The sequence below is a fragment of the Fundulus heteroclitus genome, unplaced genomic scaffold (assembly GCF_011125445.2).
Source record: "Fundulus heteroclitus isolate FHET01 unplaced genomic scaffold, MU-UCD_Fhet_4.1 scaffold_692, whole genome shotgun sequence".
In the NCBI taxonomy this organism is placed as follows: Eukaryota; Metazoa; Chordata; class Actinopteri; order Cyprinodontiformes; family Fundulidae; genus Fundulus; species Fundulus heteroclitus.
Window position 1 is genome coordinate 14280 of NW_023397135.1, and position 25735 is coordinate 40014.

The following is a 25735-nucleotide window of genomic DNA, read 5'->3' on the forward strand; positions in this document are numbered from 1 at the left end:
TAAAAAACATCAAGAATGAACATAAGAAGTTAATTTATCTCTATGAATAGATTTTGGGTCTTTTAATCCACTTCTGTCTCTCCAGCAACATTATTCTATTCTCCTACAGCATCGATTACAATTATATGCATAAGGCCACTTATGCAGATTAGGTGATCTGCTTTCCTTGCAGAGGAGCTGGCAACACTGCTTAAAACTACAGTTTCAGACGGCAAGCTCAGCCCAAGCAGATTGCTACTATTGCGTTAGCAAACGGTAACATTTTTAAATAACAGTATAACTGTAATGACCAATATGCTGTAATTATTTTGCAGCAATACAGATAATTTTCCATTTAACATAACCAATTATAGTACAGATTTTTTAAATATTGGTGTAATTACCACAAAATAATTTTTTTTCAAGGTCATCTCATCATGAGAGTCTCATGCTGTCAGTGCCCAGTTCCAAGACTTAATCTGGGAAGAAGTTTGGTAACATGGGATCTCAATTGGCACAGGCATTCCTATTACACTCTTATGATTTGCATGCTGCATCAAGATAAGGAGGAGGTTGTTATTTCTGCCCTTTAGATCGATGCCCCACTATCCTGGTGCTTAGGGCCAACTGTCCTGCATGTTTGGGATATTTCCCTGATACGACACAGCTGATCCAAATGACTGCATTGTCTCTTCAGCATGCCATCACGTTTTTTGCAGAAGCCAAATAACGACCTGTGTATTTAAGTAGATTTACAAACAGCGGCAAGCTCATCATACCAAAACACCGTAAAAAAAACATATTTCTGCCAGGTGTGGAAATGCACACTGTCTATTTTTTATTTATCAAAAAAAAAAAAAACAACATTCGCTCTGCCACGTATCCTCTGCCCGCTGTCATCAGGATAATTTACAACACCTGTAAGTCTGCCCCTCTGCTGCGCTTCAGTCAGCTCATCTCACACACCTGTCTCCTGCCCTTTATAAACCCGCTGCAGACAGCGTCAGGTTATCAGAAAATCTTTTCCAGCAGATGTTCAGCATTCTTACTATATCTAAATGTCTTGTTTTGACCTCAACCACATTCTTTGGATTTTCCTGCCCTACCATTGTTGGACATCTACCAAGCTTCTAATTTCTGCACCACGACCTCAATTGCATCTCTTGACCAACAAAACCTGCCTTTTCCCACTAGCCTCAGATCCTCTGTGTATGACTCAAGCCTGTCCGGGGATACCGCTTTATACTCGGCCCTTCAGCCACAGCATTTCTAGCCAGTGCTACTCTAAACCAAACCTCTGCCTCCTGTAACATAATTTCAAGCTGTAACCCTTCCCACTGGCTTCCACATGTGAATGAGGAACAGTATCCCAGATCCAGGAGCCCTGTCTGGATTCTGAGAAGGTTAGTTGCTTTACTTTAGAGTCTATTCTCAGTCTGCAGCCGCAAACCTGCCCTCAACCTTTTCAGTGGTTCTTGTCTGTGTTTCCAGTGGTTTCTTGCCTTCCACCAGTTTATTGTTTCAAGTTAATCTGTTAAAACACACCCCTGGTCTGTTTGAATGTTCATGTCTCAGTTCCTCAGTATTGCTAAACAGGGATTTTAAATTATTTACAAAACAGATTTCTGCACAATCCATTGTTTCTGAGGCAGCATAACACAGTACAATTGTTAGATCTCAGTAAGGTGCTTACAATAGATCCTCAGTATGTGTAGATTATGCACCAACAGGCAACTTGTATGCATTATTTTTCATTAATCCTTTACTTAACAAGACAAAAAAAAAACTCAGATTGAAAATCCTATTTCAAGAGGGCCCTGGAATTAAGATAGCCTTTTATACGGCATCTATTCAGAAGTTGTGAGGTTGCAACAGGAACTCTGGAGCGGCATAGGGAATTGAAGGAATAATACCAAAAGACAATTTGCAGCAAGGCATCCGGAGAACAGAACAAGCACCCCGGACAGAGAAAAGGAGTGACAGAGTCCAGCAATGAAGAATGAAAACCTGTGATCTTATATACTGAGGGAAGAGTGGAGAATGACATTAACTGCAGGTTAATGAGGGAGAGAAACTAATTAACACAGGTGGAGCTGAAATAAGACAAACTAATAACCATGGAGAAAGACTAATACTGACCTCAGGTAAAAATCTAGAACACACAGGAAACAGAACTAAATCTAAAGGAATTAATTAAAATGGCAAGATCTTTCTGAGACTAATGAACACAAAGAAAAACTACTTGTTTATAATAGGGCAATTACATTCCAAATACAGTGGTGGCTAAACTGACGAGTTTAATTTTTTCCATTATGGAGCACGTATTTCAAATTACTTGTATATTAAATCAGCTTTCCTCACTGCAATGTGTAGAAATGGCATTAGTCTGTTCTGGACCACCAAAAAAAAAAAAAAAAACCCACTGCATTTTTTGTTACATAGTTTTCAATAAAAATAGTAATGAACAGTGTTGTATAAAACATTATTGAATATAATGTACTGAAATACAGTTTTTTTTTAGTACAATATAATGTACAGCATTTAGTTTGGATATCAGGCGGCATGAAGATGCTGACTGAAGTGGAGAAAAACGACAAAACTGAATAACTCAATCTTATTCACTGATTTCTGGCTATGCTTTCCTGACTTTTATCTATTTTAAAAAACAAACCTGTCCAATGTAATCTGTTTTTTCATCCCTTTCAGAATGTCTTTGAAACAAGTTAGCCAATTGTCATAAATTGGCGCCGTTGCAAACTCAGTTGCAACTTTTTCTGGGGGTTACTTTTGAATAGAGTCTGAAAGTTTCTTCCACATGTTTCCTTTATCTCTCTTGTAAAAAGAAAAAAAGAAGCCTCCCCTGTGTCACCCAGTTGTTGTAAAAGGCAGTGTGTGCTGCTACGCCTGCAGCTGCTTTTCCTGTAGCTACTTTGGTGCAGCGTTCACTGTGGCGTTCCCGACAACGTGTGGTGGGATGTCTGAAGCTGGCTTGTAAGCCGAATTTTTGCTCTCAAGTCAAAGCAAAAGAGATTGGCTGAGAGACTGCTCCTATCTCAAAAAACGTGTTAGTTGGGACACACGTAAGTCAAGGTACCACTGTATAGCACAAGATCAATGCTTCTCTATTTTTGGCTTCATGCATTATTCCCTTTCACAACTTAAAGATCACACAGTGATTTTGATGAGAAAACCAATGTTGTGTAGCCTCTCTCTTACAGACTTGTAAAGGTCACGATTTCAGTGTTTCCTCCCTTTAAAATCAAAGGAAAGAGAGCTAATTTCCCTTTCAGCACAGCTCAAAAACCGGCAATCATTTTTGTTTCTTTGGATCATTCCAAGTTCTCAGAGCAGTTTCACTGACTCATCCAAGTTTTTCCTCAAATCGGAGCCTTTACATGCACGTTTGCAAAAAAACCTGATGCATTGAAATCTCACTGTCCCTATAAAATACACTTAGAGAAACATTACAAATTTCCATTCATATAGATGAAGCAAGACGCGAAGTCTTGCATGGACACGTCAGTTCTCACTATTCTTCAGGGTAGCAGCCAATACCGTCGTTCATCTGATGGATAAACTCATTCTCACATGTTGATAAGCACGTCAGCTCCAAAATTTCCCAAGAAAACTATTTGCAGGTTTGTTCATCAGCCATGCATGTTAATATTAACATATACAGCTGCCAGCAATGTAGAGCAAATAATAATGTGCTCCATCTCAGTTTGCTTCGGTTGCAGTTAACGCTGTGAGGCACAGAGAGGGAAAAAAAACTAAATCAACATCGGACAGATGGCGAGATAAATATCAGTGGCCCTCGGTACTGATGCACAGATAGAAAACTCAGAATAAACAGTTGCAATAGGGTGAATGAACACAAGTAGTTTTCACATTACTGTGTTTTTTAGAGGCTTAAATGGAGGAGCACGACTGCCGGTCTCTACTTTCCTTCCTTCTCCTCTTTCCCTCCCTTCCTGACTCCTCTCCACCTCTTTCTGCCAGTCCACGTCGTTTACATGACGAGAGGATTAGAGGGAGAAGATGTCCGCCGAGGATGCGGGGAGAGTGGGAGGGACTGAGGAAAGGGGAGGTGAAGTGGAGAGAAGAGGAGAGAAGAGGAGAGGAGAGGAGAGGAGCGGAGGGCGAATAAAAAAAGGCGGTATCGAACGCTGACCTGTTTTGGGCTGATAAGCGGAGGCTGCTTTGTGCTGAAGCCACTGGCTTTAATTTGGGGGCCGCAACATTTGGAATTAATTATCACACATTACAGCAGCGCTGCGCCTCACAGTGTATGCAGAATATTACATCCAGCCCGATGCAAACTTTATAGAGCTTATGTGCTGGAATTTAACGTTAGAGAAGACTCACTCTTGCTTTATGATAAACCTACATGAAATACAGCTGCTGGTACGCAGTTAAAAAATGTTGGTTATGTGCAGGACTCAACAGCTAACGTTATTTAGGATTATATTTAATATAAGCATAAAGTCACGAAGCAAGTAAAACATGTTTCAACTGTACTGTTTTATACTTCAGGACAAGATTAAGGCTTTCACATGCAAAGTCTTCATGTAACTACAACCTAAGCTAAACAGCACATGTGTACAGCATTTTGTAATTGTCTCGTCACTGAAAAGTGGTTTAAAAATAAACTTGCCTTGCCTTGTCTTGCTTTGCAACAAGTCAGCCAAAGTTTAGAAGCAAAAAGCAAGAAATTAAGTAAACCCAAATTAGGGGAATAGAAGTCATATCAACTTTGTACTGCATATTAATCAGGCAGGTGAGTCAAATGTTGATCAGTATTAGTATTTTTTTAATTTATATTTGAATAAGTTGAGATGCTTGGACATTGGAATTAGGTAAAAACTGAGAACTAAACTAAGAAAAGTGCAGCCTCAAGTAAATAAAGCATCGCACAGGCATGGCCCTGTTTGCAGGATTTCAGTATACGATGGACTTAAGTAGTTATTTCAATACAACCTAGACTTTTAATTAAAAATATACAAATTAACCCTCTGGGTTACATCTTTGACCATAATATACTGTTGGAACATAAGTTGGGTAGTTTTAATTAGTCATTGGTTTAAACGTTATGATTCACTTTGTTGGGTTAGAGGATAGAAAGAAGAATGGAAAGCACTAAATGAACGTGTGAAAAAGACGTGTGAGGATGGTTTTCTTAAGACCAACTTCAGAGGTTGCCTGGAAGTTTGGTATGGAATCTGTCCTGGGTCACACTGAAGGACCACCCACTGACCTGCTCCACTCAAGCAGCAGAGATACCTGGACAATTCTCAAAATAAATCAATGGAACTTTTGTTTTAGAAAGAACAAAAAATACCAAAAAAGGAAAAAAGAGACGATTGCCCAAACTAGTACTGCTGACATCAAATAGGATTTTTAAGACAAAAGTTGTAACTGTTGTAAATATAAAAACATTTTCTCACAAGTCAGGAATTTATTTTTATGAGTGGATATGAGGATGCTATGTTGAAGAGTGAATTTTTGTCCAACATGTTGTTTATTCTTTTATCACTTTTTTAGAACAACTGAACGCACTGCTACCACTGCATTTTAAAATACAGCACAGAATATCTTTAAATGTGGAATATCCATTCCCATGCATGCAGAGCACCGCACCTAACCTAATAAAGTTGTATCAACAAGCTGTATTGCAGGATAAGGAGTTTGTAGCCAAAATAACGCCACTAAAAATATGGCTTAGATGAATTTATGTGGCTTTCAGAATAATAACCTCACTCAGGTGATTGAATATATCTGAAATGTTACAGAAACATCAGCAAACCTGTTATTTGCCCAGATCAGAGTCCTATCTGTCACACGGCTTTGTGTTTATTAGCATTTAAATTGGGCAACTGTGATCTAAACACAACAATCGGTAAAAGTCTCCAGGTTATGGGCTGTACTTCCAAAATCAATCTTTTGTAGCCCTAAAAATAGGCAGTAGTAACTTTAACCCGGAGTGATGTGTGCAATCAGTAACTTTTAAAGTGTTATGTTTGCCCGTTCTGAAATTAGTCAATACCTTTCTGTAGCAGAAATAAGTCAAGTCACGTGTGCCATAGAGTCACTAACACATTGAAAACTTTGCCTCCACTGGCCTCCAGCTGCAGGGATTTTTCCCCCTCTCTAAAGCACCAGCGTTTAGAAAAACAAGAGTGGCAAGAAGGAGTGCAGCTCTCAACTCTTTAGTGTTTGGTGGCCTGATGCTGCCACTGTGGCATGTAATGCATTAAGTGAACAAGCGTGCCATACGTTGCCAATGTGTTTTGCCCTTACTCCTTCCCTTCCTGCTCTGGTTTATGTTTAGCCGTCAGTCAGCTGTGTACGATAGCCCAATTAGAAACCCCCTAGATACAAACTTTGAATACCAAAAGCAGGCAATATTAAGAGTTCAAATTTCTCAAAATGCCAAGTGTTGTTCTTTTTGTTCAGCAAACTTAACAGCTAAAATGTGTGCCGAAAACTAAACGAGCTAGCTCACATGCAATAATTATGTTTTTCTATCTAAAGCTAACGCTACACTCAAGAATATTTTATCTTTGGAGACAGTATTTTCATTGGATCTCTATCTATATATCTATATATATGTTTATATATATGTGTGTGTGTATATATATATATATATATATATATATATATATATATATATATATATATATATATATATATATATATATATGTGTGTGTATATATGTGTGTGTGTGACCAGAAAATAATGCACAAAAATAATGCAATCAATATCATAGCGTTATTTGATACAGAAGGCATTTATGGTATTTGATTAATTTTAGCTGCAATAGCACCCTTTGTTCCTGTCATATCATGAAACTATGGTACTTTTGCTCAAGGTTATTGTACCATTAGAATATTATAGTGGCACATGCCTGCAGAGACGTAATATACTGAAAACAACAAATGTTGAAATACAAAAAGTCTGTTCTCAATGTACATCTTTGCACCAGAACAAGCTAGATGAAGCACACAGACTCCACAAGCCCCAGTGCAAAACAAATGTTCAGCTTTTTACAGACTGAAGATATAAAATGTTTATGTACATGCTTAAACAGAGCAGGTGGAGGAATTTAATTAAAACAGGATAGGCCGTTCCCAGTTGTTTTCAGCATTTATTCTCAATGAGCCCGTCTGCAGCGTCCAGTTTATTATTTAAGTCACATAGTAGAATTGATCTTTTTTGACTGTGAGCAAAAACACTCTTGGTATTTCCCTAAATGCCAAACTATTAACCTAAGGTAAATCATGCATCATTTCAGACGGAAAAAACCCAAAACATTATGGCAGTTGCAAAACGCTTTTCATTTTGTTTGCAATCATCAATAATACTCATAGTGCCTAAAGACAGCAGAGTGATCCAGATAATTTTCATACCACAACACAGATTTGATCAATGTGTATGTATAAGTCAGGTTAACTGCCTAAACCACAGAATGGAAAATGCATTCAAGGTTTTCAGTTGCCGGGAGAAAGCTCAGGGGCACGAAATGGAGACAAATAAGCATCATAAACCCTGTATGTAACTGAGATAAACCAAACAGAATGATTCAATAAGGACACATCAAATATAATTTGGACCTCTTTATGGTTCAACTGAGGTAAAACAGATTCTGCACTTCCTGATTAAGATGAAAAATATTAGAATCTTGTTCTTGGTCACAAGCTCATTTAAGGCCACATCTATCAGGCAACACTGATTCCACGAAGGGATGTACTTGGTCTGTAACAGGGCTTACGTAAGTGGGCCCAAGGTGTCCGACTGCAACCTGGCCAAATCCATAGCACTACCTCTGCCAGCTTTCCTTCTTCACATCACGCATCCTGAAGCCACGCTTCTCCCAGGTAGGTGTGCACACATCCAGCCAACCATTTGACGTCAAAGGAAATATGCTTAATCAAACCAAGCCGCCTTCTTCCATCACACCACGATTCAGTTCAAAGGACCACATGCACATTGTTGTAAAACCGGACAGCAGCAGAGCTACCAGCGTCAGTTATTCTGGGTGATGTCGCAAAAACCTTTTAGCCGGTAGCGATACTGATTCGAAATTCAATAGAAGACATTAGTTAAACCTGAGGAGGGCACCGCACTGACTGTTTTGGACACAAAATATGGATTTCAACAAATGTGCAGTAAATTCTAATGACAGAATTATTAGTCATCCATGCATACATTTTATTAGTAAAAAAAAAAAAAAAAAAAGTTGATTTGGGAGTGAGTTATCCTTTAAGTAGTGGATACTGTTCAGCATGGGGACCCTGACCTTTCTGGGGCTTTTCAGCCACATGCACAACAAACTGCAACGCAGTCTATTCTGACACATTCTATCAGAACCAACATTTATGTCTTTTCAATTTAAGCTGTGGTCGCTCAATGGTCATAATGCCATGCCTGATTGATGTATGTTGCAGTGATAACAAGCTAACAATAAAGGAAATAATTTGTAAACAAAATAAAACGTAGCCAGTAAGAGTCAAGTGTTTTTTACACTTGGCCTGGTCAAAATCCAGGTTTGTCACTAAATCAAAATAATAGCTTCAAGGTGTCACAAAAGATGCAACAGCTGAAACAAATTCACTTACACCACACCAAATTTCAAAAACATTGTTCTGCTTGAAAAAATAAAAAAACATCCAAAAGAGTAGCCTGGCCACACCCAGTTTGGAAAAAATTTCCACTTTTTAATAATAGTTTCCATGCATAAAGTAAGAGCCACCAAGGATTACCGCAAATCAGATGGGATGAGTGGGTTGTTGTTGAATGGGGAAACCTACAATTATGATGTGTGAAAGATTCATCCCATTATTTAAGACAAGCTACACCATATTGCCAAAAGCACCGGATCATCCCTCCAAACCATTGGGTTCAGACATTTCAACCACTTGGCTACAGGTGCAGAAAGTGAAGCAACCAGAATCCCCATAGGAACATTTGTGAAAGAACGGGTCGCTCTCAGGTGACTTCCAGTCTGGTACCGCGGTAGGATACCCCCTGTGCAATAAGTCCAGTCGTAACATTTCTTCTCTACTACTCCACAATACGCCACAGTCAGCTGTTAGTGGTATCATAAACAACCAGCAGTCAAAGAAGAATTTGCCTGACTGCCTTGTTGTGGAGTGCAAAGTTTGGCGCAGAGGGGATTCTCTTGATGCTCCAGCATACTAAAACATTTCAGACAATTTCATGCTCCTATAACTTTGTGGAAAGAGCATTGGGACGGCCTTTTCCTGTTCCAACATGGCTGTGCAACCAGTGCACAAAATATGGTCCATAAAGAATGAGCAAATTTGGTGTTGAAGAATTTGACTTTGCTACACAGAGTCCTGAAGTCCCCCCGATAGAAGAAATTAGAGCGGAGACAGCACGGCTTCTTGTTTAACATCAGTGTCTGATGTTACAAATGTGACTCTGGGAGAATTGTTAAAAAAAATGACCATAACAAGCCTTCCCAGATGAGCTGAAGCTGGCATAGCTGCCAAGGGTAGGCCAACATAGAACACCCTGTGGATCGAGCATGGATGTGTGTGAAGGCAGATGAGAAAATGCCTTTGGCAATATAATGCATATCACAATCCATCGTGGCGGCAGAAAAGCTGAGCACCAACTATGTTAAACAAAAATGTGGGGGTTAAGAGACAGGAACTGAACGACAGAACCATTAGCTTTCCACAGCTTTAGAGCTATCACACACCAAATGAGTATGACTGTGACGTCAAATGAGGGAAAAATAAAATAAAAAATCCACTGTGTTTCACACGGACTTAAAAGAGGGACGGACAACAAGGAAGAGAGAGCAGAAGAGAAAGCAAGCCAGACAAAGAGGACGGAAGTTTGGGAGACTCTTGTGATCAGAGATCCTGGTCAATTTGTGCACAAGAGGACAAATCTGTAGTCGAGCAGAGAGGCAGCCGGTAAGACAAGCTGTAATGTCTTTGAAATTAGACTGCAAGGTTACCCATGTTCCTTCAGCAGGGCCTCCAGATTTGCCAGCCCATTAACACCCATTAACAACAACACCTGAACTGAAGAGGTGGATTGTGGTAGAGAAGTTTGGCATTGATTGATTGATTGATTTTATGATTGAACTGATTGTTGTGTTGTTGAATAGTGGATTTGGATGTTAAGTTTAACTATTAATTAACTTAGTATCACGTGAGAAAGAATTACAACTGGAAACTATTTATATTTATTAAATGAATATTTATGACTAATATTGAAAAGTAGATATTTGTATATTTAAATAAATGTAATTGTAAATATTCAAAATGTATTTTAAGTTAAAGAACTTAAGTTTAGTTACTTGTTCATTTAACTTTGATTACTTTGTGGGTTTGATTCACAGTGGTTTGCTTTGTATTTATATAGTTTAACATTTCCGTTGTAGTTTAAGTGGAATTAATTTAAGTAAATTAACTTATGGATTAGTAATTGTTTATTTTTCTTCTTTTGGGCTTGTTTAAAGGTTTTTACCTGCTTCTGGACCAATTTTGCACATGTCCTGATATTCACCAAATAAATGGAGGATAAAAGACGGAAAACTGCGTGGTCCTTTGAGTAAAACCCTGTTGATAAAAGTCTACATGAATTTATCCATCCCTTTTCAAGTGGGGAAGCTGCACAGATTAAAAAAGAACTTGACTATGCCATCACTTTTTTCCTGGGCAATTTTCCAAATTGTGAGGTGAAAAGGTCAGAAACTCAGCTGACCCCACACCTTTTCACAAATAGAGCGTTACTGCCGCCCAGCTGGCTACCACAGAGACGGTAGATGTAGACGCGGGCAGTTGGAAAGATATTACTGACCAAGGAGCCACACACGCACACTAAATTTGTTATGTCAGTGTTAAACAAAAGCAGGAGCAGTTTGAGGGCAGCTAGACTTCTTGATAAACATCCCTACCTGAAAACCAGCAAAAACAACCCATTCGTACACGAATCGGCCAGAAACCATTACTCAAAGCTAACGACGTCCAAACCTTGCTTGCCATAAATTTTACGCCTAGCTTAATGTACCGGTCAACCTAATTAGCACCGTTTTTATCTTTAAATGAATGGACTTCAGCCTTGGCTTGCGTTTACTGGTCCTGTAAACACTGCAGTGGCAGCATTGCAGATTTAGCACCATCACCCCCCCCCCCCCCCATTACATTTTACAACGCCTCAGTCAAAAATCACTGCATGTAATTTGTGTCCATGCTTGTTAAAACTATAATGTGCTATGGGTAGTAAATGGTGCAGGATACAATTATTAAAAAGGTGCCGTGCAGCCAGTCAGAGCAGCAGCAGCACTACAGCTTGTACGGTGGATTGAGAGCAGCTTTAGAGGCAGCGAGGAGCGCTTCAGTGGCTTAGCAGGGCTGTGTGTATGTAGGCCGTGTTCTGCATGTTATTTCCTTGAAGTCATCAGACCTACGCTACCCCATCATGGAAAGGCTCTTATGATAAGTGGCAGCCATGAAATATGCACAGCCTGCCCTAGCGGCCTGCCTCGTTTCACAGAACTTTGCTTTGCATTCCCGTCACTTCTCTCCATCTTTTCCTCTTGCCACTCTCCCTTTCTATCACCTTTCTTCCCGCATTTCTTGTCACTCGTTAGTGATTCCCCTCCTCTTCTTTTTGTAAAATAGTATTTCCTCCAGTTCTTCCACGACCGCCCCTTCTTCCGCCCTCCATAACCCCAATCTCTACCTCTTGGTTTCCCCCCACCCTCCTTTAAGTTTATTCCATTCCTTATTCTCTTTACAATCACATCAGCTTGTATCCCAGGGGCAACAGAAGCATTTGGGAGTTTGACCGTGTAATGAATTAAAGCTAAAACAGAGAAGGATGCAGAAGAATAGAAGAAGCCAAAACCCACCCAGCAGAAATGTACTGAAGGACAATAGAAATGTACAAAATAGACTTGAAAAGCACAACTTTTGAATGGTTTATTTAAGGAATGTCTGCTATTCTAGGAATACCCCAAAAATAATTAAAAAAAGGATGTTTGGCACATGGAAAGCACTATAAAAAGCATTTTTTTCTTCATTATATGAATCTTCACACAAAACATGACATAATAGTTTAGATCAAAGCTTTGGAGTACTGCTGTTACAGAAAACATGGTTTATCCTAATATTTTAAAAGTGAGTTAAGTGATAAAAGTTTTTTTTCATGCAAATGTGTTTTATCTCTTTTTTCAACATAAATAATAGAAAAAAAACACCCATCTTTAAGTAAGAGCTCTTCATTTACAATACTGACCATAAAGTTATATGGATGTACAGACATGTGACATAGTAATAAAATTGAAAAGGGTATGTAGCTAAAGCACAGGTAATGGACACAGATTTAGACAGACATTGGCAAAAATACAGCAGATTAATTTATTTTCAGAATCAGAATTATTTTAACATTTGAAATGAAGAAAAAACAAACCTTTCCATTGCTGTTGATATTTTCAGCTTTTGCTGTAATCTTACCTTAAATATCAAATTGTTGCCTTGTAAAGCATAAAAAAGCATTTTTTTAACTTCCACAGATGAAATTGAGTATCTTTCTTTGACCAAAGACGAATGACCTAATTATTTGACAAAAATGCATTGAAGCTGAGACACGTCTGGGGTCTATTATAATCATACGCAAATCAATACACAAATTCAAGAACTGTATCTGATCTAAAGAAGACAAAGTCTGACTTTACATGAATTCAAAAAGGTAAATTTGTATGTACAGTGACACATGCTCAATAAAATCAGTTCCCAGCAATACAAAAAAGAAAAAAAAAAAAAAAAGATCTTCAGAGTAAATGTAGTAATAAAAAAAACTTTCAGGGACTATTGTTACAGACTTCTGATGTTACTAAAGACACAAGACAATTTAAAACCGTATTGAGTTTGTCTCAGAAGTTCAAGTTAGGATTTGGGAATGATATTTGCAAGACTGAAATATCAAATTGATTTAATTGCTGTGCTGCTAATCACTATTAGAATCACAGCCCAATATCAATACATTTATTATTAATGTATGTATTCAGTCGCTATAGCAACATGTTTACCTACACCAAATTCACATTCTGTAAGATTGTTGTGTGCTGGACATTTAATATTCTGGTCTCCAGGTGTAAGTCACACAAACATTTATCATTGAATATAGAAATAAATAGAAATCTGAATCCAGTCTTGGCAACATCTTCAAATGAGCAGGTTCTGAGAAGAATCTTCTTTTGAGAACCTATTTTAATTTTGTTCTACTGTTACAAATTCATTCTCTACTGTGGCACTACTCTCTGTCCAACAAAAATGTGTGCCTTGAAGTGTAATAAAACATTTTGACTTCTGAAGAGTCACGTTGTTAACTGTGAACACAGATGTTTTCAGTTTTAAGCTTTGTGATCTGAACTAAGAGCTGCTAGCATTTAAATGGCTTACAGTGCTAACTGAGATCTGTTTGCAGGAAAATTACCGAATATGCTTCAGTAATTCTCTCAGGAAGAATTACTGAAACATAATCAGTCAGACCTAACTCTCTTAAGAAAACAAACAAAGGGTCTCGGTCCACTTGCAGGCGAACCCTGATGCAGTCGGATTGCGGCGGGAATTTAAACGGACTATCTAGCAAAGCACACAAAGAATGTGAACCAAAGGCAGGAAGTGACATATGCTATATGGACATCTGCAACATCCAAAAAGCTTTAAATACTTGTAATAAATCCTTTGTCACATGTCAAAGTCATTCACTTTCTCCTTCTCTGTACTGCTGCATTCATCTCATGTTTACAAAGCAACATGATCAGCAGCTCGTTGCTTCGCCTGCTGCTCACGCTGGGCCGGTTCTTCAGATACTTTATAATTCACTTTCTGCCTCTTTCAAGCAGCTAGTTGCAACTAAAGTGGACCACAATGAATATTGAGCCTGTTATGGTAATTATCTTTGATCGGATAAATTCTCATTTAATAAATAATTTGAATAATTAGAGTTAATATTGTATTAAGTTAAATGCTGTTTATATAATAGTTTAATCAGAATGAAAATGTGTCCTTTTAACAACCAACTGAAATATTGTGAATGTGAAACACACAATGTACATTTGACCTTGTTGGCTGGTGCTGTTGCCATCTGAGAAGAGGAGCTGACACAGAACTAGAAAACAGCAGAAAAAAAAGCGAGGCATGTTCTTTGGGTATGTTTATGCTTGTTTGGGTTTGGCAGTGGAACCATGAGGTTTTCCGCTGGTTTCTGTACTACAATGTGGTTGGGGCTGTACAGGATCCCGATTCCTGAACCATGTAAATCCTCTAACATAACCCATGTATTTGTTGAGCCTTAAAATTGTCTCTCCAGGTGTAAGATCTGGATAGAAAAGGGAAATAACTCGAAAAAGCGTGGAAATTGGTTCTTGATCACAGATCTAAAGCCAACTGCTTCCTTTTATTGGTATTGACAGTGGTGGGTGTGACGCGGCATGATGACTGAATCTGGGTAGACGTCAATACTAAATAAATGTGAATATAATACTAACATTTGAAAAGGTGAATGATCACTGATCATTGACCAGGGTGTTACAAATTCTTGTCACTGTTGACACTGGAAAGGAAGTAGTTCATGACTCGATGCTCTGCTGTGCTGACAGGGTCACTGTTTTGAAATTGTTTGTGTGACAGTATTTTATGTAGACCTATTGGGTGGAAAAAAGAAATGTTAACAGAATAAAAAGTGATTTGTAAGCACTTTGAGAACAATGCGACTAGCTAGCGGTTAGCCGCTAACAATGCTAAAGTTAGAGTCTGTCTAAGAATTTCTTTTTGCCGCTCAACTAAAGGTCTATTTCATATTTTATTGGTTTTAATCTGGACTGGTTAAACCTACTCTGAACAGAGAATTTGTAAAACACAGGCTGAGACATGTTGAAAGGCAGAAAGAGAGCATATCAGTGCGTTCGGCATTAGGACCGCTTTAGAATTTAAAGACAAAATATTGCGACACATGGACAAATTCAACCTGAACTGGATTATTTAACACTGTGATTTGGGGAACTCTGTGTTTAAAACCAAAAATGGGAATTCTTACTCAAATAGAGTAAAAATGTATTTATTGTGAACCCAACATTGCGTATTGTCACATCTCATGAGTGGAATGTATCGTTACATGCCTATTGAAAGACTGAGACAAAATATTAAAACAATGTCTAACACAGAGCAAGACAACAGTGCTAGAAAAATATTCTTCCTTTTTATGTTAATGTCACATCTGTTGTTTAGCTTCTAATACTAGCAAGGAATGGGTATTTAACTGCTTTTGGTCCATCAATTTAAACATGGAAAAAAATAACCCAAAGATAACATTCTTTTACAACACAAGTTTTGTTTTGTAAAACCATGTTTGCTCACAGCTGGGTATGCTTTAGAGCAGGGATCACCAACCTTTTTGAAACTGAGAGCTATTTTATTGGTACTGTGTGATATGAAGGGCTACCTGTACTGACCTTTGAACTAAAGAGTCAGAGCTCACCTTAACTTCATGTAATATAATTTTTTTTAATGCTTTTAAATCTATGCATGTACAAGTATGATTAAAAAGTTTGAGCAACTGAATGAAATAGCATTTTTAAATGCAGCTCACTGCTATTTTTTGATCAGGCTTGATGGCACCCCATATGGTCCTTGGGGGCTAGCTGGTGCCCACGGGCACCATGTTGGTGATCCCTGCTTTAGAGCAAGGCTGTTTTATCAAGTCTTTGTAATAAAAATAAAACATAAATTTGTATTTTATCACCTTCCCGTTAGCATGTATACAGTTTTTTTTTAAGTGAAAATTATTATATGATTCCGACTTTTGGGAACAGCTGTGTTAACATTTAATATTAATATTGATCAAATTAATAGATTCGTGATGAGCAGCCCAATCCTTTGCGACTGTACATAAGCAATACATATAGATGCATTTGGATTACACGTTTTTATCATAGATTGGTTCAAATTGTCATCTTTTGTCTTTTTATATCTAATATATAGCCATATTCAATAAATTTGAATATTTTTAAAAAGTGTGTTTTAGTAACTCAATTACCTAGGGTAAACACATTATAGATTAATTCATCACAGACTGATGTTGTAAAGCCCTTATTTTTGTTTATAAAAAGGATTTTTTTTGCCTACATATAATAAAAACACGACATTTAAGATTATAATATTACACCAAACCGATAAAACAAAATTTCACAAATGTGGACTTAATGAAAAGTATGTTTAATACTTAAAGGTAGTTATTTTAAAAGGTACTTTAACTTTGACAAATGAGCCTCGTTGGAACCCATATTCTAATTGATTGAATATGCTTTAAATATATAAAACGCAAACGTGCTCCTTTTTGTCTGCACTATATAGTATTCTGAAATGTACATTTTAGCACTACAAATACACTTTTTTCTATATTGTTTCTTTTTTTTTTTTACTGCATTTTGTCCACAGCTGACAAACACATATATGAATCCCAACTTCCCTCTCTTTTTCAGATCTCATAGAAAATAGGCTTTTAGACAACAGATCAAGTGAGGGACACCTTTTCCTTGAAGATTGTTTTTCATGGCGGATCAACATTACTTTAGATCGGTTTCTGTCTTATTAATTCACACTAAGCTAAACTGATATGAGGATGAAGATGACATGCCAACATTTCCCGGAAGAGTAAATGTAAACACAGACAGGTGAACATATTCACATACATGTTTCATAGACAGCTGAAAAAAAAACACATATGCAGACACACACGCGCGCGCACACACGCACACAGACACACACACTGTAAACAGATGTCTAGGTATAGGAATCATGCGTTTGTAACGTATGCAGAAAGGCTCGTTTCCTGCAAAGGTTAAATACTTGACAACACATCTGATCACAGTAGAATAAAATGCGTCACCTAGATAATGAACTACTTCAAACCTTCCAATAACACTAAGTTCCCCAACAGCATTACACCTTTATGATCCTAAGGGTGGAAATCAATAACATGCAATAAGAATCAGATATTTGTGGTACAAATCCGACTGCACACATGATGGCTTATTTGGGTAAAGTGAGGCTTTGTAAGATGACTTACAATAGCACAGGTAGGAAACAAATTCTAGTTAAATTCTGAATAAAGAAACCATGCAATTATGTGAAGCATTCCAGTTTTAGATAAGGATAAACATAAAGACACTCATACAGGTATATACTCGTTAAAATGCACAGATCTAACTAAAATGTTCAAGTTTCAAACCCCCCAAAATAAAATACAAATCTGAACGATCAGAGCTTGTTTACACAGGAAATGTTCATTTGTTTTCACACTTGGCCTTTTTTTAGCCAAAAGTAAGTTTATATCAGTAGGTTTTTATTTCCCGTTTGATTGTCAGTTTAATTACTCTTGTGTGATTTAAATATGGCAGGGAGTTTTTTTCCTTTTTAAAAAAAATTCTGTTTAAATTGACTTTTTTAAGCTTGTAATTATTTTTTCCACGCTTGTTTTGGTTATGCACCGTTGGTTAAACACAAATCTTCACATTGCAAGAAACACAAGCTAACAATGATTCTAAAAAGCTTGGGGTGAACCAGATTTCCATGCTTTCTCTAAAAAAAATGTTCACTGCATCATGCATATCATTATAATATGATGGTTAATACACTGATGGTATACTGTTTGTTGTGTGTTTTTTTTTTTTTTTTTTTTTTACTTTCTACGCTGTAGCAACATCTGGATAGCAAAAGCATGAAGGATTAATTTATATCTACGGCGTCTCGAAAAAGTCTTAACAACAACAAATGTCAATGCATTTTATTGGGACTATATGTAACAGACCAACCAAAGCTAGTGCATGCTTTTGGAGATGAAAAAAGTGAAAAATGGCTTTTAGAGATTTTTCTAAATGAAATCTGAAAAGTGTGGTGTGCATTTTTATTCAGCTCCCCTTATACTTTCAAGAAAAGTAAATACTTTGTAAAGCCAGCTTTTGATATGAGCATAGCTGCAAGAGTTTGGGTGATGCCTCTAACAGCTTTGCACATAAAAAAACTTGACATTACTGCCCCTCATGAACTTTAAAGTCTTGAAAATAGTTCATTTAAGCTTCTCTGACCAAAATACCTTGTTTCACATGCTGGCGCTCTCACCTGCATTCCTTCTGGGGACGCCCTTTAGCTCTGCAACAATGGCTTTCTTCCGGCCTAACTAACAGTACTCAATTAAAAGTTGCTCTGTCAATCTGATTCATTCACATGAGCTGTGGATCACCGCAGCTCCTCCAGAGTTACAATTAGTTTGTTCTCTCCCTGGCCTGTTTAGCTGGACAACCTTGACTTGGGTAGGCATCTATTTAGGATTTTATTTAGGAGAATCTACGTAAAGGGAGGCTGAGCACAAATGGATACTACACATTTCATATTTTTATTATTAAAAAGTGTCATGACATGATCATTTATCTCCAGCATAATAGCTATGCACTACCTTGTCTAATTATGTCACCTAAAATCCAGATAAAATAGTTTTTGTTGCCGTAACATTACAAGAGTATTAATACTTTTTCCGAGACATTGCAGATATTTTAACTATGCTTTCGTACTTCCAGAGCATTACACTTCATGCAGCTGCGCTTTGTACCTCACATTGGGGTTAACACATGATGTAAAATTAAGAACGACAAATCTACGCTCGAAGCTTGATCTGTGTCCATGGACAGCCTGGCTAATTGTGTGTGTACTGTCTAGTTTTCTGTCATGAGCGTGTCTGTGTGTGAGAGAGTCCACGTTCAAAATCAAGCCTCCTCGACAGCAGCGGCCGTAGCAGCACTTGCTGGGAACTCTGCGTTGATAAAGGAGAATCCCTGGAACTCGTCCTGGTCCAAGTTCTGAATCACCTCCTCGTCAGGGGGGGTCAGCACCGGCGGGTGGCGCGTGAAAAAGCGGTCAAAGTTCTCCGCCTCCCGTCCGCACTGTCAAGGAGGGCGGGAGAGGGGATGGATTGGGGGAGAGGAAGAACGGGGGGGATGGACAGGAATGGATGGAGTGGGTGAGGGTAGAAGGAGAGGAAAAACAAAAGAAAAAGGGGATGGAACCAAGGTGTGAGATGACATCACTTGGAAATGGTTTCAAATATCAAAACAAGCAAAGTAACTGTGGTGCGCTTGATGTAAAGCACACCTCATTTTTGCTTTCCTTTTTCAAATATTTGACGCGTATTCTCAAATTTCAAACACAAAAGAGCCTCAAACACCCAGGAGCAATGCACTACCTTGAACCGGCAACCATGCGTGCTGTAAAATCAGGTGTCCAAAAACACTGCACGTTCTAATTTAATCTTTTTTTACTGTTGGAGCAAGAAATTGCGGTGGTTTTCTATCTACACATGAACAGCCTCAGAGCTATGAGATAATTATTAGAATAATTGTGGGTTAATTGTGGGTTAATTAGATGTTTCAGCTGTTGAGACCTGCTGAGACGTGATAGAGCAAATAAAACCATCAGCTCAGATGCAAAGGAGCACTTTGAATAACGGGAAATCTCTGGATTATTTTACTACATAAGTAACTGCTTTTAAAATATGAAACTGAAAAGCTTAACATTCATTATTCCCTTTTTAGACAGAATTTTGGATTACAGTTGAATTCTGCACAAAGGTCAGCTTCTGATTTTCTCCCTTTTTTAGCTAAGCAGTTTTGGGGAGAAAAAGTCCTTGACGACTGAAAACTCAAACAGGGCGCTTACCCCTGAGAGGGGCTTTCCTTTACATACATCAAGCAAGCTGCTGACTCTAAAACATAGTTTTCCCATGAAAGTGCTTTTCAGGGACTTATTTTCCCCTCATCTCCATCACTACACCGAGCTTTAATTAACACACCAATGATCCTGTATTCTGCGACTACACCGCCCAGAGCTAAACTATAAAGTTCTTAAATATATCTAACTGCAATAAACAGATGAAATTTAACCCCGCTGCTTAGAGATCTGGGAATGTGTGCAAAGTAAGTAAAAAAGTTTTTTTTGAACTTGGGTTCTAGTTTTAAGAAGAAGGTAAAAGGAGTGGAAGTTTAGACGTATTTGGATGGATTGTGGACCGGTAAATTGTATCAGGGTATAAAGTTGTGCTTTTAAAACTATAAAAGGTCTCCATCATATGCTTTCTAAGGTTTCTTTTAGTTATATAACAGATAAAGTACTTGAGTTTGTTGCCCCTCCCCCACCTGCGGCTGAACACTGCCACCCAGCTGGCTTAAAAAAAAAAAGGCCCCAAACTCATTTCCCTCGCTAACACACAGAAAAATTCAGTCTAGCCTATATGGCTCTCATTTTTCAAGAGACAGTTTTATAGCAACAAGCAGCAAGTTTGTCAAGCAGCAGACTGCAGACTTGCTACTCAACCAAATAGCCCAACTAATTAACTATCACTTTTTTTGAGAGCAAATAAAAAATATTTTGCACAATAGCTACACACTACTTTGTGTTATTCTTGAACGATACTAAAAAATTAGCAATTTTTTTTTACTTATTAGTCCTTAAGTGTTTCTTTTACAACTGAGAAAAAATGCTACCAAATGGGACAAGTAGAGTGTAACTGTAAGCATCAATATGTTAAATCATTTTAGAAATAGTATGAGTAACTATTGCTACTCTGCTTTGAATAAAATAGATCATGGTATGTACGTTTTGTGTAAAGACGATGTGAAGGAAACATTTCACATCCTTGGTGCCAGACCGCTCAGGTCTTCTGGCTCCAGCCTACTCTGCATACCTAGAACCAGAAGTAAACAAGGAGAAGCAGCATTTAGTTCCTATGCTCCACTTATCTGGAACAAAGTTCCAGAAAATTGTAAAAGTGCGGAAAGCCTGAGTTCCTTTAAATCAAGATTAAAAACACATTTGTTTAAGATTGCCTTCAACTGTTCTAGTTAACTGATTCACCACTTATTTGTTCTTTTTTTCTATCTACATTTTATTCCTACTTGCGTTTATTCTGTTTTATTTTGCTATATTTTAATCATGTAAAGCACTTTGCATTGTCTTTGTACTGAATAGTGCTATATAAATAAATTTGCCTTGCCTTGCCTTGCCTTTGTCTTTATCTGACAGGGACCAAGAGCTTCATAATAGTGAACAAGGGTCGGCCTGTAAGAGTTATTTTAGGTTAAAATACTTTTCTAGAAGGACAATTTTGGCAGGTTAGTTACGTTTATCGGAATCTCTGTGTTTTTAAACAGACACGTTCCTGATCCACGCTACATCTGATCAGATGTTTCTGACATGGTTTCAAGTGACCGGCGTCACACACTTTTATTTTTTCATTTTTTTAAAAAAAATGTTTGTAGTGCACTGCATGGCGGGTATAATTTGAGGCTGAACCCCAGAGCATGCAAATAAAACAGAAATACCTTGGAAACCTTTAACACAGAGAGGACAAATAAAATGTGCAGATGAGATGAGAGATGGGATTATGCATGGCAGATGTGAACAGATGGAGAGGCGATGAAGGAGAAATAAACTGACAATCGATTCCCCGAGAGGACAGATGAATGGAGACGGTCGCACAGCGATGACTTCAAATGAAATTTCAGAGTGACGGCATGAATATGTTCATGTGTTGGGTAGATGCGTAAACCAGCCATTCAGCCGGTCTGTTTCTTGCTGTGTGAGTCCTTCAAACTTTCAAAAGTTAAGGTGCCTTGGTATCGAGCAGATTATCTGAAGGCACTGATTGCATTGTAAAACCACAGAAGGTAAAAATAAGTTTTGATCAGCATCAAATATCCCTGATGAACAACACGACAGGGCAGGGTTTTGGTGTCTTTAGTGAAAGAACTCAGTAGGAGTTGGTCAAAAATAACACGAATCAAAAACAAACTACGCTCACTGAAATAGGCCACCTTAAAAGACCAAAAGAACCAGCTTCAGATGCTAAACCTCTGCCAAGACTATCCAGAAAGGACTAAAACTGTTTGTTCTTATTAATAGAAAAGATAAAAAGAGAGGAGGGGTAAGAGTCGGGGCAGAGGCCTGAGAGACGACGGGTGCCTGAAAGACGAGATCAAACCGAAAGGAGAGACAGATACAGACGGAGAACAGATCAGACAGCTTCTGTCTGCACTCACACCAGAGGAGTTTACACTAGATTTGCCAGTGTTGCAACAGCCAGGTCCTCATGATGACCCCTACTTTAAAAAAATAAAATCACATGCACACAGATGCATGCTTACACGCAGCCGCATTAGTGATCAAGCACACAGTCCAAAAAAAACAAACAAAAAAAACAACCAAACCCTTCAGGCAGAGAAAGATGCATAAAAAGCTCAACTCAGAGAAATTAAAAAAAGAAACTCTTAAGCAGCAGAGTAGCCCAAGGCTGTGAGAGCGTCTATATGTATTTGTGTGTGTGTGTGTGTGTGTGTGTGAGCATTAGGTGACATCATTCTGACTACAGTTGTGATCAAACCCGACTTGTCAGAGAAAGAGAAAAAGAATAGGAAAAAAACAGAGTTGTTTTCAAGACTTTTTTTTTTTTTTTTTTGCAGAAACTTTGAGGACGTGCACCTACTCCCTGGAGGTTTATTCCAAAGCGAAAAACAAAAACCCCCTCTGAGCTCATGCGGAGCGCATCTGCACCAAACTGCAAAGCACCGAGTTTGTGCATGCACAGTAATGCCGCGGTGGTGTTTTCGTCACCGTCATCATTATATCTATTTCTATCCCCATTTCCCCGCCACACATACTCCAGTGTCAACATCACTGCGCTCTGACTTACCTGTGCACAACGTGCCGTGTAGGAAAGATACAGCGTAAGGTTAAAGGCAGTAACAGAGACAGATGTGAGGAGGAAAGACGAGAGGAGAGGCCCAGCATAGAGGGTGAGGGCAGACTTGAGACTTAACCTCCGGCTCTCTGCTCGGGTGGATGCGTGTCATTTGCACATCTTGTGTTTGATCTGCGCGTCAGACTTACAGCTCTGGGTTTGAACGGGGGCTGCACTTCCTTGTTCTCCAGTTTCTCCCAGTCCATGTAGCGGAAGAAGCTGTGCTCCCTGATGTCCCGCTCCCCCTCCGGACCGCAGCCCAGTCGTTTGGCTGGATGCTTTGTCATCAGCTGCACAGAAAGGGCAAAGAGAGGGAATCTTTGGTGTGTGCCACTCTGGTGGATCTGAGGCTTTTACCCACTTTCTTCAGCTCTGTTTTCAGCTCTTCGTTGTCTACACACACGCCGAAGCTTGTTCGCTCCTCCACGCCTTGTTCCTTCACTATCTCTTTTCACCAAATGAATTATTTAGGACTGTAGTTCATCTGCAGTTGTTCATGTTGTACAATGAGCACGTCTGTCATCGGGGGTCCTGCCTAATTCCACCGTCCCATTTGCGCTTCAGCTGCTGCGCGAACAATGTTAACATCTATGTTAACGTCACAGTGAATGAAAAGGTACAAAACAACGCACAGCAGCGTTACCCCGGTCCATTACAAAACGCGTCAACAAAACAGTCAACGCCTTAAACCCGTAATACACACACACACACTTGAGTGCTTCCTGAACAGTTTGCTACAAGTTTTGAATCGGCCAATTAAAAGAGGGAAAATATTACCAAATAAGTGAATTTTTCCCTCTAACGATTACTCTATCTATGATCAGCGTATGACTGTAGAGTGTATCCAGTACACGCTTCATATTTATCATACTTCATGTGACAAAAAGACAGACAGAAAGACAGACCCACTGATTATGGGTTGCAAAAGCAAATAGAAATGTTTTCCTGATAGATAGTAAACCAGTGGGAATTGTTTTTCAGCACAAGAATTGCAAAACATGAGTACAGGGTGTAGCCTCAACGTTTTCACCTTTTTACAAAGAGAAACTGTATTGCGACTCCAACCCAAAGAAAAACGTTAAAGAGGTTGTCTCAACCATCTGAGCTGGAATTTTCTTTTTTTTGGACACATATTCTCGACTGGATTTATGGATGGACTTTGACTGGACCGATCTGCCACATACTTTGATCCAAACTACGCCTTTGTAGACCAGACTGAATGTCTAAGGTACTGCGCCCCGTCTCAAGTCTCCACTCGGACTCACAAGTTTTATTACAGGCTTCTACAGACGCCATCTATTGCCCCATCAACTCTGACCAGCTTCTCTGCCCACGCTGAAGAAAAGCATGACCAGAGCATAATGCTGCCACCACCGTGCTTCAGTGGTATATTCAGGCTGATGAGCATTTTTTTTATGTACAACAAATAATTCAATTAAGCTTCCTCTGGCTAGAGCTCCTTCTTCCCACATGGTCCCTTGTTTTCATGGGCTTTATTCACTAATGTCCACCTTCACAGAACAGCTGTAATTATACTTAGGGCTGGATGATATAGAAAAAAAGCATATTGATAAAAAATAAATCATATTGATCGATGTCGATAATTCAAACTCAACCCTTTACTCAACCAACTTTTTACCAAATCTGTAAGTTTTTTAAAAAAAGAAAAAAGAACGCATGCTCTCTGAACTCTTTGAAGGGGGCGGGGCTTGGTTCCTGGGTCTGCGTTGTGATTGGTTTGGAGGATGTAACGACTGCAATATTAACCTACATGACTAGAATGCATAAGGAAGGAAAACTTTTATTCTATTGAACTTTTTATTGACCTTTTTTTCTATTATCAATATACGTCAATCGATCGACATATATTGTTATTGAATTACCGTCCAGCCCTAATTATACTCAAATTAAATCATATAATTGTGTGCTTCATTTACCAGTTAGGTAACCTCTGAAGAAAGTTGGTCACAATGCATTTTATGTAGGGGTTTCAGATTTAGAGGGATGTAAACAAATGCATGTCAAAATACTTTTATTTGCTAAAAAGAATTGCATGCATCCTTTCCTTTCCACGTTCCATTTATGTGCCAATGCTGTGCTGGTCTATTAGATAAAACCCTAATAAAATACATACACTATTTTTTTTTTAACAAAAATGAATAACCATTCAAGTGCTGTAAATTGCTCATTTACATTACACATGAGATACAAAGGTTCTTTTTGTTGGTGGGGTTGCCACTCCCAGGAGACGCAATCATAACGTCTTATATTAGAGCAAGAATGCAGTTTCTCCAGATGTTTTCCAACCAAACAGCTGGAAGTGTGCATTATAGAAATGTCCCTCGGTCACATTGTTCTTGACCGCTCTCTTTCTCATGTTTTTAAGCGAAGCTCAAATATTTTTCTTCAGTTTTTTTTCTACAAATCATGCATGAGATTTTCATTTTGCGTCATAATCAAGCTACAATACACGTCTTAAATCTACAGGCACATATGGTGTTCAGCTTGGGTCCTGCTGCTCTTGGGTTTGTCAGGACGAGTGATGCTCACTGCTGAGTCCCGTGAAGTGAGGATGTCATGTTTGTAACACCAAGCCGACATAATAGATGCAGCAGCTGATATGGTGCGTGTAAGCGGCCCTTTGCGATTAAATATAGAGGCAAGGCAGGGTTCAGGAAGTGGAGTGGGAATGGCTTTCATCGCTCCTTCTAGACCCTGCGCTCATGAAATCAGTAAAGAAAAACTGTATGTGGCAAGGATATGTCAACAGCTGCTCTCGGGTACTGAAAAAGAACTAAGGTCATTTAACAAGAAGGCTTTGACAGTAAAATTAACATATACAATTTGAGACCATTTGAACTCATGGTTGAACAACTGAATTGAACATTAGATTTTTGATCAAGCACTGAGGCTCAAAGGAAAAAT

At 38.5% G+C, this 25735-nt stretch overlaps 1 pseudogene; it reads right to left on the bottom strand.

The window, feature by feature from the left end:
- Positions 1 to 17684: 17684 nt before the first annotated feature.
- LOC118561680 overlaps positions 17685 to 25735 on the bottom strand; it is a 29498-nt pseudogene continuing 21447 nt past the window's right edge.